The sequence below is a fragment of the Cibotium barometz genome, chromosome 48, assembly GCF_041138505.1.
Source record: "Cibotium barometz isolate CiBa-2024 chromosome 48, ASM4113850v1, whole genome shotgun sequence".
NCBI classification, from domain to species: Eukaryota; Viridiplantae; Streptophyta; class Polypodiopsida; order Cyatheales; family Cibotiaceae; genus Cibotium; species Cibotium barometz.
The window spans coordinates 23,381,616-23,399,420 of record NC_141093.1 but is presented as its reverse complement, the minus strand read 5'-3'; positions in this window follow the sequence as shown (position 1 = coordinate 23,399,420).

The window sequence follows — 17,805 nt, the reverse complement described above, 5'->3', positions numbered from 1 at the left end:
TCTTCCTTGTTCACCCTTTGCTTCTCTTTCTTCTCTTCCTTGTTCACCCTCTTCTCTTGTGTGCTTGGAGATGATTTTGTAAGCCTGTAGATAAGTGTGGGTGCTTGAAGATAAATGTGGATGCTAGGCTGTGGATCTGTTAATAGAAAAGCAAGCCCATTAAAAGTATGTGAAGAAAAGCAAGCGCGCTAAAAGTAGCTTTGAAAATGAAAATCGTGTCTACAGGAGCGTCTAAAGGAGTGTCTAATGTCGCGTCTACTTTCGCGTCTAAAACCACGTTTAATTATGCGTTTACAGCAGTTTAGACGCGCCTATAGATGTGTACCACACAGTTTTAGACGCGGTATTAGATGCGCCACCATAGAGTTTTTAGATTAAATATTTGATACAAGAGCATTTTTTTTGGGTTGTTTATTTGTAGGATGTCTTCATCTTCAACAAGTAGCTCCCCAGTGAGGATGAATCCCTTCGTATCCACCATCGCGAAATGTGGTTGGAGTAAAAAATCAAATGTATGTGTGATCGATGCCTAGGAAACATGTATCGTGCACGCAGGATTACACTCAATCACATCTCAAAGTATGGAGAATGGGATGCGACCGTAAATATGGTAAGTGTTAAAGAGTTAAGGTTGTTTGAGATACCTATGGGTGTTCATATGTTTGAGTTATGATCCCGTTTTAATTTGATACAGGATGCAGTATCACACTCGCATATGTTGCCCTATGCTCGTCGTGAGGAGGCAAAGCGTCGGTGATACGAGGTGGGATCTTCAGGAGGGACCGTTACGGATGCATGGAGTGATGGTGATAGTAGCCCTCCACCATTACCTCATGAAGCCATGGAGGAGGAGGTGTTTGATGATATGGTGCGGGATTTATATGTCCATCAATCCGAAGGGAGGGATGATAGCATGGAGCAGGACGATCTTTTTATTGGCAGCATCGACTCCACTGTTTGAGGGGTGCACACTCTCTGTTCTACGTGCCTCCCTTGAGTTACTAAACTTGCAAACCATCTATGGATGGAGGAATGCAAGTTTGAATGCATTACTCAAGTAAGCTTTAAAGTCTATTTTGCAAACATGGTGAATTATGCTAGTGACTCGAATGCTTTTCCTCATTTATGGTTGTAGGATCCCTGTTCCCACCGAGCAACGGATTTGGGGTACTGGCAGCGGAAGTAGCGCTTCTCGCGCGGGACAGGGGTCCCACACTCGGGGCCTCGCCCACGGATATCCGGATAAGAGACTAATCCGTCGGTTGTTCCAAAACCGAACCCGGAAAAACTTTCTTAACCGGAAGCACGGGCGATTCCACCAGGATAACTTTTTACTCTAACGTAGTCAAGATCATTTCTGATCGAGATGATCCAATTACATCTATAAGGTACTTAGTCAGTTCAAGGAAGGAACTTGCACTTGGATCATTGGGATCAACGCTTTTTTCCCCATTCAAGAGGCACAGCCGTTGATTCCTATCCATAGAACAGTTACTGTCCGGGATTTTTTTTTTTTCTATCGTAAAAACAAAAGTTTGAGTCTCGATTTACGGATCCATCAGTCCAGCCTAACCCCATCCGATCCCATGGGTTAGCCAACCGCCCAACCACTGTAGTGATGGGATCCAATTAAAAATTTGGTTAGGTTTTGTCCCGGGTACCAAGGAAAAGAGTTCCAAGGCCCCCTAGCCGGATGTTCATGCAAAATAAAACTAGTCACACCACTCACACACCCAATATGAAATTGCCTTTTTCAACCAGATTCAACCAGTTTAAAACAATCCTTTAATAAAACCATAGTATCATTGATCACCATCTTCCAATTTATCCAATTGATTCTTAATTTCCCATCATTCCTTCATCAGAGTATCTATGGCATCATTGGCAACTAGAACGCTCAGGAGCCGTTTCGATAGTTCCTAGCCCATAATACTTGGCAATATAACCACTTAACAAGATGGACTCTCGTTGAAGATCAGCAAGATCAACCAACAGATCCATATAAGGAGCCATGGACTCATCCATTGAAGACCAGCAAGGTCAATCAACCAGATCCATGCTCGATTTCAGAAAACAACTCCAACTCTGTTCCAATATCTTCCTCGACGCACGCGTGGGTATCCTAGGCAACCCAGAGCCCGAGCACTGTATGGTCAGCACCCTCTAGGATCCTTCGCAGGTAACCTAGCGCTTCACGCATAGGCCGCTTCCTTGGCCCCTCATCCACCGTACCGGAAGCTCACCATTTTAATCGCACCGAGGCTGGTCAAGACCTCGGCCGACCTTGCTACGCGAGACGTCCTTCATTGACTCCCCGTCAGCAGTTGCAACTTTACCATCACGACTTTAATCACAAGACGGTCAAAATGCTCCCCCCAGCATTCTTGACATAAAACAATCATTTACAAACAGCATTTACAAACAGCATTTACAAACAGTTTACAATACAATTTCTATTTTAACTTTCATTTTTCCACATTATCCCTCCTCAATCTACATTACTTATTCCATATTCCATTTATATGTATACTCATCCCATCACATCATTTCCATCTCATCACTTCAGATTCCCTCACATCACAATCGTATATTCACATCCATACATCCACAACTATATGCGTACATTCACATCTACATGCATACATCTACATCCCTATGCATACATCCACATCCACATTCACATTCACCTCTATACATCTACATCTACATGCATACATCCACCTCTACATCCATATCTACGTCTATACACCTACATCTACATGCATACATCCACCTCTACATCCACCTCTACATCCATATCTACATCTATACATCTACATCTACATGTATACATATACATCTCCATTCACAACTACATCTACATGCATACATCCATATCTCCATTCCCATCTACATCTATACATCTACATCTACATGCATCCATCCACCTCCACATCCACATCTACATCTATACATCTACATCTACATGTATACATCCACATCTCCATTCACATCTACATCTATACCTCTACATCTACATGCATCCATCCACATCTCCATTTACATCCTCATCTACACATCTATTTCTACATGCATACATCCACATCCACATTCACATTCACCTCTATACATCTACATCTACATGCATACATCCACCTCTACATCCATATCTACGTCTATACACCTACATCTACATGCATACATCCACCTCTACATCCACCTCTACATCCATATCTACATCTATACATCTACATCTACATGTATACATATACATCTCTATTCACAACTACATCTACATGCATACATCCATATCTCCATTCCCATCTACATCTATACATCTACATCTACATGCATCCATCCACCTCCACATCCACATCTACATCTATACATCTACATCTACATGTATACATCCACATCTCCATTCACATCTACATCTATACCTCTACATCTACATGCATCCATCCACATCTCCATTTACATCCTCATCTACACATCTATTTCTACATGCATACATCCACATCCACATTCACATTCACCTCTATACATCTACATCTACATGCATACATCCACCTCTACATCCATATCTACGTCTATACACCTACATCTACATGCATACATCCACCTCTACATCCACCTCTACATCCATATCTACATCTATACATCTACATCTACATGTATACATATACATCTCCATTCACAACTACATCTACATGCATACATCCATATCTCCATTCCCATCTACATCTATACATCTACATCTACATGCATCCATCCACCTCCACATCCACATCTACATCTATACATCTACATCTACATGTATACATCCACATCTCCATTCACATCTACATCTATACCTCTACATCTACATGCATCCATCCACATCTCCATTTACATCCTCATCTACACATCTATTTCTACATGCATACATCCACGTCCCATGCATACATCCACCTCCACATTCACACTCACATCCATACATCTACATCTACATGCAACATCCACATCTCCATGCATAATAAAATTCTTTTAATTAATCTAGGATGATAGTTCCTAGAATATAGTAGGAATTCCTCTTTTTATACTTTGAATGAATTTATTTTATGCGTAATTTCTATAAAAATTTTGCCATAGCTCCGCTACTATGACTGATAAATCTCAATTTTTTTCTAAGGGATAAAGCTCATTATTAAAGAAATAATTAGAATGGTCCCTAATTGGATCATCAATCCATAATGGTCTCTAATTAGATCATTAAGAAAACAATTAGAATGGTCTCTAATTGGATCATCAATCCACAATGGTCTCTAATTGGATCATTAAGAAAACAATTAGAATGGTCTCTAATTGGGTCATCAATCCATAATGGATTGAATCATCAATGTGCATAAACTAAAAGCATAGCAAAAAGCCATTAATTTGGCCTCAAGCATAGCTTAATCTTGGATTAAGGAAAAGCTTTATGAAAAGCTTCATTTGGATTGAGAATGGGTCGTGAGTATGACCATTTCTTGAGTGAGAGAGAGAAATTATAAAAACCATTAGAATTTAAATATAAGTGGAAATTAACTTCTATAGCATTTATTAAATTATGTAACTCTTCACTACTATTCACCAATTAACTTCAATAGCATTTAAAAAAAAACCATACCAATTAAACTTCTCAAGCTTGAGAGGGGTTGAGAAGAGAGAATCATTGAGAAATCATAGAAAAGATCAACATTCAATATACTTACCTTATGATTTGCTTGATTATTTATTCACGGTAGAGGCCCCCAACCAATCAATTGGTTTAGTATGTTGATGGAGCCACCAATGGGGATTGAAGAAAGAGGGAAGTATCAAAAACTAGTGAAATATTAAAGAATTCACAGTTCTTGGCTTAGGTAGAGTAGAGTAACAAGGCATAAGACACTATATATTTTAGCTTAGGTGGAGTAGAGTAACAAAGCATAAGACTCTATCTAATTTGGCTTAGGTGGAGTAGAGTAACAATGCATAAGACATTATCTAATTTGGCTTAGGTGGAGTAGAGTAACAAAGCATAAGACACTATCTAATTTGGCGTAGGTGGAGTAGAGTAACAAAGCATAAGACTATCTTTTTTTCAACAAGGGGAGGCTTCTATTTATAGGAAAATTTGAGCTCCTAACCAAACAAACTGATTCTAGAATTTTCCAAGTCAGTTTGGTCACTTTTTGACCATTTTTAGGTCAGTTAAGCTAACTTTTTGGAACTAGACTTGAATGAGGAGAGAGGAGAGATAAAATATCTCAATTTTTATGAGTTTAAAACTCATTCAAGCATGTGAAATATGCACCTCCTTTAAAGAATTCCCCTTCCTTACATATGTGTCAAAATTGTATTGCTCATAGTTTTTTACTAATAAACCTTGTACATTTTCAACTCTTCATCTTATGTGAAATATGCACCTCCTTTAAAGAACTCCTCTTCCTTACACGTGTCATAGTTTTTTTTACTAATAAGCCTTGTATATTTTCAACTCTTCATCTTATGTGAAATATGCACCTCCTTTAAAGAACTCCCCTTCCTTACATATGTGTTTATTTACTAATAAACCTTGTACATTTTCAACTCTTCATCTTATGTGAAATATGCACCTCCTTTAAAGAACTCCCCTTCCTTACATATGTGTTTATTTACTAATAAACCTTGTACATTTTCAACTCTTCATCTTATGTGAAATATGCACCTCCTTTAAAGAACTCCCCTTCCTTACATATGTGTTTATTTACTAATAAACCTTGTACATTTTCAACTCTTCATCTTATGTGAGCATTTACTCATTTTTGGGTATCTTCTTTTACAATTTGGATTTATCTCCTCCCTACACATGGATTGATGCTATTGGCCCATAGGAACCTTAATTGGACCATAGTCTAAAGATTTCTGAAAATCTAGACCCTTAGGCTAAGGTTCTTTATACCTATTTCCAATTAATTCCAATTGCACATTGGAAAATTCTTTTTAAATTTCTGTTTCAGGGGAACTCATCTGAATTATAAGAGATATTTTTCTATCCAAAAATATTCAAAATCTGAATATTCTCTCTCTAGAATATTTTCTCTCTCTAGGTTAAAACAGCCACAAACAAAATCTCTTATATTTTAGAAAAGGAATTGATTACAGGGAAATATACTAGACATCAAAAAGGGGGTTGGGGGAGGAATCTTACATTCTACCCCACTTAAAAAACGCGAGATGTCCTCATCTCGCAACTTGGAATAATTTCGCAAGATGCACGAATATGAGACTCAGAGAAAAATTTTAATCACGATTAACCACCAAGAAAAGTCTTAAAGAGAGCAAGATTCAAAATAAGAACAAGATTTAAACTTTATTCATTCTCGGAACTTATACAGTAAAGATAGAGAAACTCTTTACACTTCCATAAGCCCGTCCATCATATGGTCACAAAAGCAGTCCTCACAAGCTGCACAAGTATAGGGTAACTCATCTATGGGAATGATTCTGCTGGTTATTGCCGCACCTATCTCAGTGGTATGAGGTGATCTAACAAAAGGACCTCTCTGAGAGGCAAGCCAAAAATGGGGTAAAGGCATATCTTCTCATGAGGAAGAAAACACGCCAATAAGAAGACCCGCTCAGAAAACCCAAGATGCCTTGATCTCATGACGCAGTAGTATCGGGGACCCAAACCCAAAGCTTCAATAACCATGGCCAAGCGGACATTGTTATGAAAGTGTTGCTGACCCCAAGGTGTTACCCTAGTTATGTTTTGATAGGTCCGCCATTTGGTCTGCGCTAAGAAGTTCCTAGGTGAGGAAAAAGTGAGCGCTCATACTGTTCTATAAAGTCTTTCTTCATAGACTCTCTTGCATCTTGAAGGTGAGAAATCATCAAGGATAAAACTAATTCCTGTTGCCAAGCCATGAAGGAGATTAAGAAAGAAAGGAGATTGATGGGAGTAAGATTACTGTGAGCGACAAGTAAAAGTTACGACTTATATAAAGGAAGGAGCTAGCGTAACCTAGAAGCCAACGGTAACTTGCCACTGAAGTTTTACCGTCTTTCCATGATTTGTGTTTGACACATTTTTCTATAGAAGGCATTAAGAATTTTGAGATGAGGAGATAAAAGAAACTTGTAGGCTAAGTCACCTACTTTCATTGAATTCAGATATAAGGATCACAATATCTGGGGGATAACTTCTTATACTCCCCAAGAGATAAAGAACTTCTTTTGGGCCGTACTCGAATGAAAACCAAAACCTTGGTATCCAAAACACCGATTCTCACTTCTAAACTCATTGTTCTAAATCCTTAAAACAGGCGTGACTCCTGAGAAGTATTCTAGGAAAAGGGTCTTCCTTTTTTTAAACAGAAATTTTCTTTTATTTTAGAGAGGGAATAATTATAAGATCAGAAAGGAAGATTCTTACTCCAGTATACCTCGAAGGCTGGGGAGGAATCTTACATTCTACCCCACTTAAAAAAATGCGAGATGTCCTCATCTCGCCAAGTAGAGGACAACTCTTTTTCTTAAGATCCAATTTATTCTGGGGTTCCTTATATTCTGGTCAACCCAACAGAACACTGGGATAAATATCCCTTATATAGAACTCATTATTAAATAACAATTCATTCAGATCATATCATTCATATCTTTAACATGATAATGGTCCATTAGACCGAAAAGTTTCCTTCGAAACATTCCTCCACGGAAATTTCAGTCAAGCAAGTTCTCAATTTGACATCCCTTAACTTGATCTATCGGTCAAGTATTAACAGTAGCAATCTGACAGCACAACCCACTAATCTCATAGTGATTTGCTGAATTCGTTATCATCATTCTAGTTATGAATATCATCACAGGGACTCGTCCCATTCCCCCTCATTGTGGTTTCATTATATTTCAACTAATTTTTTAAAAATCAACATTTTTCAATCAGCATTTTCAATCAGCATTTTCAATCAGAATCCAAATCAATTCATCCATTCTCAAACAGAATTAAAAATCATATCAATCACATGCAAAATCATCATCTGGATAGCATTAACGCTTATAATTTCAAGTCTTAGATTTACTCGTATATACTGTCAGTAAAGAGCTGCAGTATACTCTCGGTATATACGCGTAGTCACGGCCCTTGGAATTATAAGGTAAATACTATCATGTCTAGGCCTCAAGCAAGTCAGGGATTCTATATAATTGCGGTACTTCCATCTGAAGAACCAATTACTAAATTACGACTTTCAGTTTGAATATCAAATTGTATGAATTATATCACACAATTATAACCTTTTTGTGTTTCTTGATAAATTTTTGACATATTTGTCTTCTCAGTTGATCTTTATTAACCAAATGCTCTGATACCAACTGTAGGATCCCTGTTCCCACCGAGCAACGGATTTGGGGTACTGGCAGCGGAAGTAGCGCTTCTCGCGCGGGACAGGGGTCCCACACTCGGGGCCTCGCCCACGGATATCCGGATAAGAGACTAATCCGTCGGTTGTTCCAAAACCGAACCCGGAAAAACTTTCTTAACCGGAAGCACGGGCGATTCCACCAGGATAACTTTTTACTCTAACGTAGTCAAGATCATTTCTGATCGAGATGATCCAATTACATCTATAAGGTACTTAGTCAGTTCAAGGAAGGAACTTGCACTTGGATCATTGGGATCAACGCTTTTTTCCCCATTCAAGAGGCACAGCCGTTGATTCCTATCCATAGAACAGTTACTGTCCGGGATTTTTTTTTTTCTATCGTAAAAACAAAAGTTTGAGTCTCGATTTACGGATCCATCAGTCCAGCCTAACCCCATCCGATCCCATGGGTTAGCCAACCGCCCAACCACTGTAGTGATGGGATCCAATTAAAAATTTGGTTAGGTTTTGTCCCGGGTACCAAGGAAAAGAGTTCCAAGGCCCCCTAGCCGGATGTTCATGCAAAATAAAACTAGTCACACCACTCACACACCCAATATGAAATTGCCTTTTTCAACCAGATTCAACCAGTTTAAAACAATCCTTTAATAAAACCATAGTATCATTGATCACCATCTTCCAATTTATCCAATTGATTCTTAATTTCCCATCATTCCTTCATCAGAGTATCTATGGCATCATTGGCAACTAGAACGCTCAGGAGCCGTTTCGATAGTTCCTAGCCCATAATACTTGGCAATATAACCACTTAACAAGATGGACTCTCGTTGAAGATCAGCAAGATCAACCAACAGATCCATATAAGGAGCCATGGACTCATCCATTGAAGACCAGCAAGGTCAATCAACCAGATCCATGCTCGATTTCAGAAAACAACTCCAACTCTGTTCCAATATCTTCCTCGACGCACGCGTGGGTATCCTAGGCAACCCAGAGCCCGAGCACCGTATGGTCAGCACCCTCTAGGATCCTTCGCAGGTAACCTAGCGCTTCACGCATAGGCCGCTTCCTTGGCCCCTCATCCACCGTACCGGAAGCTCACCATTTTAATCGCACCGAGGCTGGTCAAGACCTCGGCCGACCTTGCTACGCGAGACGTCCTTCATTGACTCCCCGTCAGCAGTTGCAACTTTACCATCACGACTTTAATCACAAGACGGTCAAAATGCTCCCCCCAGCATTCTTGACATAAAACAATCATTTACAAACAGCATTTACAAACAGCATTTACAAACAGTTTACAATACAATTTCTATTTTAACTTTCATTTTTCCACATTATCCCTCCTCAATCTACATTACTTATTCCATATTCCATTTATATGTATACTCATCCCATCACATCATTTCCATCTCATCACTTCAGATTCCCTCACATCACAATCGTATATTCACATCCATACATCCACAACTATATGCGTACATTCACATCTACATGCATACATCTACATCCCTATGCATACATCCACATCCACATTCACATTCACCTCTATACATCTACATCTACATGCATACATCCACCTCTACATCCATATCTACGTCTATACACCTACATCTACATGCATACATCCACCTCTACATCCACCTCTACATCCATATCTACATCTATACATCTACATCTACATGTATACATATACATCTCCATTCACAACTACATCTACATGCATACATCCATATCTCCATTCCCATCTACATCTATACATCTACATCTACATGCATCCATCCACCTCCACATCCACATCTACATCTATACATCTACATCTACATGTATACATCCACATCTCCATTCACATCTACATCTATACCTCTACATCTACATGCATCCATCCACATCTCCATTTACATCCTCATCTACACATCTATTTCTACATGCATACATCCACATCCACATTCACATTCACCTCTATACATCTACATCTACATGCATACATCCACCTCTACATCCATATCTACGTCTATACACCTACATCTACATGCATACATCCACCTCTACATCCACCTCTACATCCATATCTACATCTATACATCTACATCTACATGTATACATATACATCTCCATTCACAACTACATCTACATGCATACATCCATATCTCCATTCCCATCTACATCTATACATCTACATCTACATGCATCCATCCACCTCCACATCCACATCTACATCTATACATCTACATCTACATGTATACATCCACATCTCCATTCACATCTACATCTATACCTCTACATCTACATGCATCCATCCACATCTCCATTTACATCCTCATCTACACATCTATTTCTACATGCATACATCCACGTCCCATGCATACATCCACCTCCACATTCACACTCACATCCATACATCTACATCTACATGCAACATCCACATCTCCATGCATAATAAAATTCTTTTAATTAATCTAGGATGATAGTTCCTAGAATATAGTAGGAATTCCTCTTTTTATACTTTGAATGAATTTATTTTATGCGTAATTTCTATAAAAATTTTGCCATAGCTCCGCTACTATGACTGATAAATCTCAATTTTTTTCTAAGGGATAAAGCTCATTATTAAAGAAATAATTAGAATGGTCCCTAATTGGATCATCAATCCATAATGGTCTCTAATTGGATCATTAAGAAAACAATTAGAATGGTCTCTAATTGGATCATCAATCCACAATGGTCTCTAATTGGATCATTAAGAAAACAATTAGAATGGTCTCTAATTGGGTCATCAATCCATAATGGATTGAATCATCAATGTGCATAAACTAAAAGCATAGCAAAAAGCCATTAATTTGGCCTCAAGCATAGCTTAATCTTGGATTAAGGAAAAGCTTTATGAAAAGCTTCATTTGGATTGAGAATGGGTCGTGAGTATGACCATTTCTTGAGTGAGAGAGAGAAATTATAAAAACCATTAGAATTTAAATATAAGTGGAAATTAACTTCTATAGCATTTATTAAATTATGTAACTCTTCACTACTATTCACCAATTAACTTCAATAGCATTTAAAAAAAAACCATACCAATTAAACTTCTCAAGCTTGAGAGGGGTTGAGAAGAGAGAATCATTGAGAAATCATAGAAAAGATCAACATTCAATATACTTACCTTATGATTTGCTTGATTCTTTATTCACGGTAGAGGCCCCCAACCAATCAATTGGTTTAGTATGTTGATGGAGCCACCAATGGGGATTGAAGAAAGAGGGAAGTATCAAAAACTAGTGAAATATTAAAGAATTCACAGTTCTTGGCTTAGGTAGAGTAGAGTAACAAGGCATAAGACACTATATATTTTAGCTTAGGTGGAGTAGAGTAACAAAGCATAAGACTCTATCTAATTTGGCTTAGGTGGAGTAGAGTAACAATGCATAAGACATTATCTAATTTGGCTTAGGTGGAGTAGAGTAACAAAGCATAAGACACTATCTAATTTGGCGTAGGTGGAGTAGAGTAACAAAGCATAAGACTATCTTTTTTTCAACAAGGGGAGGCTTCTATTTATAGGAAAATTTGAGCTCCTAACCAAACAAACTGATTCTAGAATTTTCCAAGTCAGTTTGGTCACTTTTTGACCATTTTTAGGTCAGTTAAGCTAACTTTTTGGAACTAGACTTGAATGAGGAGAGAGGAGAGATAAAATATCTCAATTTTTATGAGTTTAAAACTCATTCAAGCATGTGAAATATGCACCTCCTTTAAAGAATTCCCCTTCCTTACATATGTGTCAAAATTGTATTGCTCATAGTTTTTTACTAATAAACCTTGTACATTTTCAACTCTTCATCTTATGTGAAATATGCACCTCCTTTAAAGAACTCCTCTTCCTTACACGTGTCATAGTTTTTTTTACTAATAAGCCTTGTATATTTTCAACTCTTCATCTTATGTGAAATATGCACCTCCTTTAAAGAACTCCCCTTCCTTACATATGTGTTTATTTACTAATAAACCTTGTACATTTTCAACTCTTCATCTTATGTGAAATATGCACCTCCTTTAAAGAACTCCCCTTCCTTACATATGTGTTTATTTACTAATAAACCTTGTACATTTTCAACTCTTCATCTTATGTGAAATATGCACCTCCTTTAAAGAACTCCCCTTCCTTACATATGTGTTTATTTACTAATAAACCTTGTACATTTTCAACTCTTCATCTTATGTGAGCATTTACTCATTTTTGGGTATCTTCTTTTACAATTTGGATTTATCTCCTCCCTACACATGGATTGATGCTATTGGCCCATAGGAACCTTAATTGGACCATAGTCTAAAGATTTCTGAAAATCTAGACCCTTAGGCTAAGGTTCTTTATACCTATTTCCAATTAATTCCAATTGCACATTGAAAAATTCTTTTTAAATTTCTGTTTCAGGGGAACTCATTTGAATTATAAGAGATATTTTTCTATCCAAAAATATTCAAAATCTGAATATTCTCTCTCTAGAATATTTTCTCTCTCTAGGTTAAAACAGCCACAAACAAAATCTCTTATATTTTAGAAAAGGAATTGATTACAGGGAAATATACTAGACATCAAAAAGGGGGTTGGGGGAGGAATCTTACAATGGTCTTCACGTGCAGGCTATTGTGTAAAATGCTTCCAAGGGAGAATAAATTACCGACCTCGAGAGATATGGCAAGGCAACATGTGACCTCTCTTGGGGGATTAGATTACAAGCGCATCCATGCATGCGTCAACGATTGCGTTTTGTTTCGTGGACTACATAAGGATACAAGAGAGTGTCCTACTTGTGGAGAGGCAAGATATAGAGCAGATCTCAAAACTTTGGACGTGCCTCGTAAGGTTCTGTGACATTTTTCCATAATCCCTCGCATCCCAACATACGTTCAAGTGCAAATCCATTGCAGAGCTCATGTCATGGCATTCCTCCCATCGATCAACCGATGGCAAGTGGAGAACTCCCATAGACACTCTTGCATGGAAGCATATTGAAGACACATGGCCAAGCTTCAAAGAAGAACCTAGGAGCTTGAGACTTGGATTGGGTATGGACGGTGTGAACCCATTTGGTCTCAAAAGCACCTCTTACAGTGTATGGCCAGTGATATTGGTGAATTATAATCTTCCACCCTCTATGGCGATTAAGAAAGGACATGTTATGTTATCCCTTCTAGTTCCAGGGAAACATAAAGTAACAAATCCTGATGTTTATTTGGAGCCTTTGATTGACGAGCTCAAGATACTTTGGAGAGGTATCGAGGTGCATGATGTGAGCAGGCCTTCCTCGTCACGAGACTTCAACTGCAAAGCAATCTTGATGTGGACGATGCATGACTTCCCAGGCTATGGCGAGTGTTCAAGTAAGCATTACACTTCTAATTATGAGTAGGCAAAGGATGTGGCACCCTAAACCCACCTTCAACTCTTAATTGTGTCTATTGTTCAGGTCTCACTACATCGGGTTACCATGCATGTCCTGTTTGTGGTCCTTCGCTTGTTGCCTCACGGGCAGACGCATTGAATAAGGTCATCTATGAGAATCACCATCGATTTCTCCCACTTGATCATCCTAGATATGTTGCCCCTTGGAATGAAGTCCTCCCACAATCACTCACAGTGGGAGATTGGATGAGAATTTGGGACGGTTCCACGACTCCTCCACCACTTGGCATGAGCCGGTAAGGGTTTGTAACTATTGTGTGCTATATTGGCAAGAAATAAAGATTGCTCGCTAACACCAGCTTTTGTTTAGATACTCCATCTTTTATCGTTTACCATATTGGTCCCACCTCAAGATCAATCACCTGCTTGATCCCATGAATATCTTCAAGAATGTGGCATCTACAATTTGGGAACATTTGAATAGGACACGAGATTTCGTAGGCATACGGGAGGATCTACGTACCATAGGGAGGATGCATGAAGCTTGGCCACAAGAGATACCAAATGGGCGTGTTTTTTTAACCTCGTGCACCGTGGAGGTTATCAAAGCTAGAGATGGTCGCGGTGAAGCGTGCTAATACTACAATTCGTACTCCCATTGGATGCATGAGGTGTTTGAAGGGGGCCTTTACAAAGGGCAAGAAAAGAGGTGTAGAGAAATTATATGGCTTGAAATCTCATGATTCGCACAAGATGCTCCAAGTAAGTATTTTATGTGCATAATATCTTTTTCCTTTCAAATTTGTGAGTGAATTAGAGGCAACTAATCAACCATTCCTCGTGTGTTTAGTTCATACTACCTACTAGCATTTCTCGTAGTGCATCGGACGTGAAAGATTGTATTTACAAGATGGGCGAGCTTGTGAGGTACTTTACATGATACAAAATGTGATGCGTATCAATGCTCCATGCAAGGTGTTCATATTGCTAATATGGTGTACTTTTTTATTTCTAGGTATGTGAGCTCAAAGGAAATAGATCCCACCACGCTTGAGAATGCTCGAGTTATGTCAGTGGAGGTGGTTTGTTTAGTGGAGGAGACATTTCCACGTTCTATTCTCACAAGCCAACTACTTCTCATAGTGCATTTGGTGGATGAGATTGCTATATGCGGTACTATACATGCACGATGGTTGTTCTTCCTCGAGCGCTTCATGAAGACCTTGAAGGGTTTCGTGAGACAAAATGCAAGACCCGAAGGTAGCATGGTCGAGAGTTGGTTGATACAAGAGTCACTTGTATATATTTCTGCGTTTCTTGTTGATGTGGATAGCTCTCTCCCACGACTATGGAGAGTGTTTGAATTAAATTCTAATGCTATGCCTTGATGGAAAGGCCACCCCCTTCTCGTCACAATAACCCTTTCTTAATCCTAGAAAGATTAACTAATAGATCAATTAAACTCTTTTTATTGTTTACTCTCTTGATTTTTGAGAATGGTGTAGATTAGAGTTCTTAGAATCTAATTTAGCTTAATTTAAGTCAAAAATATAATGTTAAAATTGAGAAATGGTCAGCCATACAAAGGAGGTTATGGCAAATTTTTCAAGAATTTTTTTGGAAAAGAAAGGTTATTTTTTATGTTATTCCAAAAGAGTAATTCCCACCATTTTTGCATCCAAAAGAAATATTCTAATTACTCCATGTACATATTCATCTATGAATATGCATGGATATCACTGATATTAATTATTAAATTAATTTTATGCATCAATAGATGCATAAAAGGATTTTCTTTTTATAAAAGAGTTATTCCCATTGAAATTTATTTTTATGCATAGAATGATGCATAAAGGAAATTTTTTTAATTATAAAAGTGCTATTTTCATTAAATTTGATTTTATGCATAGAAAAGATACATAAAGGAATTATTTTTATTTCAAAAGTGTTATTCTCATTAAATTTGGTCTTATGCATAGAAAAGATGCATAAAGGAATTATTTTTATTTCAAAAGTGTTATTCTCATTAAATTTGGTCTTGTGCATAGAAAAGATGCATAAAGGAATTATTTTTATTTCAAAAGTGTTATTCTCATTAAATTTGGTTTTATGCATAGAAAAGTTGTATAAAGGAATTATTTTCATTTCAAAAGTGTTATTCTCATTAAATTTGGTTTTATGCATAGAAAAGATGCATAAAGGAATTATTTTTTATTTCAAAAGTGTTATTCTCAAATTAAATTTGGTTTTATGCATAGAAAGATGCATAAAGGAATTATTTTTATCTCAAAAGTGTTATTCTCATTAAATTTGATTTTATGCATAGAAAGATGCATAAAGGAATTATTTTTATTTCAAAAGTGTTATTCTCATTAAATTTGATTTTATGCATAGAAAGATGCATAAAGAATTTTTTTTAATTTCAAAAGCGTTATTCTCATTAAATTTGATTTTATGCATAGAAAGATGCATGAAGGATTGGTTTTTATATTAGAATTAGAATTCTCTTAAATTCTATGAGTATGCGATAAATGAATAATTAAATACTCTAAGGGAGAAATTTCTATCGTTTTATATTCACCCGGATTGTAGAAAGAAAATTCAAGAGATCTATTGAGATTGAAATATTCAGATAAATGATTAGTTTATTCCTCATTGGAATTCGTAGATCAGTTAAGTAAATATTCAAAGAAAGAAGTTCAGTAAAATAGTAATTGAATTATCAAACCTTTTCGAGAAAGATAGTTCAAGAAAAATCTTATCCGACTCGAACTGTGAATCAGACTATGACCAAGACCAAACTCTTTCGTCAGTTTCGAGGAAAGAAGGTGTGACCAATTTAGAAAAATACACTCAAAACTCCGCCAAATCTAAAACTAAGTTTGAGACCCTTCAAATTGATCTGTGGATGAAGGTTATAGAATTCGAGGAATTCTCGTATGAGATTCAGAATTCCGATCAAGGAGTTTTGGAGATACTGATTCAAGAAATACTCCTTGTTTTCATAAGAAAATCGAACTGAATACTTGCTTAGAAATCATGTTTTCTTAAAGGAACGTCTTACGTTAGAATGGATGTGATGTGATGAGATGTGATGTGATGTGATGTGATGAGATGTGATGTGAATCAGATAGATGGGAATGAATGAATGGATGGATGTGATGTGAATAGAGGTGATGAGATGTGACGAGAATAGAGGTGATGAGATGTGATGTGAATCAGATAGATGTAAAAGAATGGATGAATGGGATGTGATATGAATAGATGTGATGTAAATCAGATAGATGTGAATGAATGGATGGATGGATGTGATGTGAATAGAGGTGATGAGATGTGAGGTGAATAGATGTGATGAGATGTGAGGTGAATAGATGTGATGTGAATCAGATAGATGTGAATGAATGGATGAGACGTGATGTCATGTGAATCATGATGTAAATGAATGATATGGGATATGAGTGGATGATATGTGATGAAAATGGATGCGAATGTGTATGTGAAGAATGGATGTGTATGTGTATGTGAAAGAAGTGTGATGTGATGTAAAGAGATGTGATGTGACATGAATATATGTGGATGTAAAGTGATAGATATGAATGTATGGATAGATGTGGGTAGTCATACATGTGAACAATTGGCTGGATGTGGATGAATGAGATGAGATATGTATGAATGAGATTTGATGTGCGAGTGGATGAGATCTGATAAGGATAAATTGAGGAAAGATGTGATGAGATGAAAATGATATGATTGGATGAGAATAGGAATACATATGAAATGGATGTGGAACTAAATAATGTGAATTGATGCGAAACAATATGGAAAGATGAGAGTACGTTATAGAAACTATATTTATGATCTGTTTTTAAATGGTTGTTTTATGTCAAGAATGCTGGGGAAGCATTTTGACTGTCTTTTGAATGAGATCGTGTGGAGACCTAACTGATAAAGTTGTAACAGCTGACGGAGAGTCAATAGAGGACATCTCGCGTAGCAAAGTCGGTCGAGGTCTTGACCAGCCTCGGTTTGATTTAAATGGTGAGCTTCCTGTACGGTGGG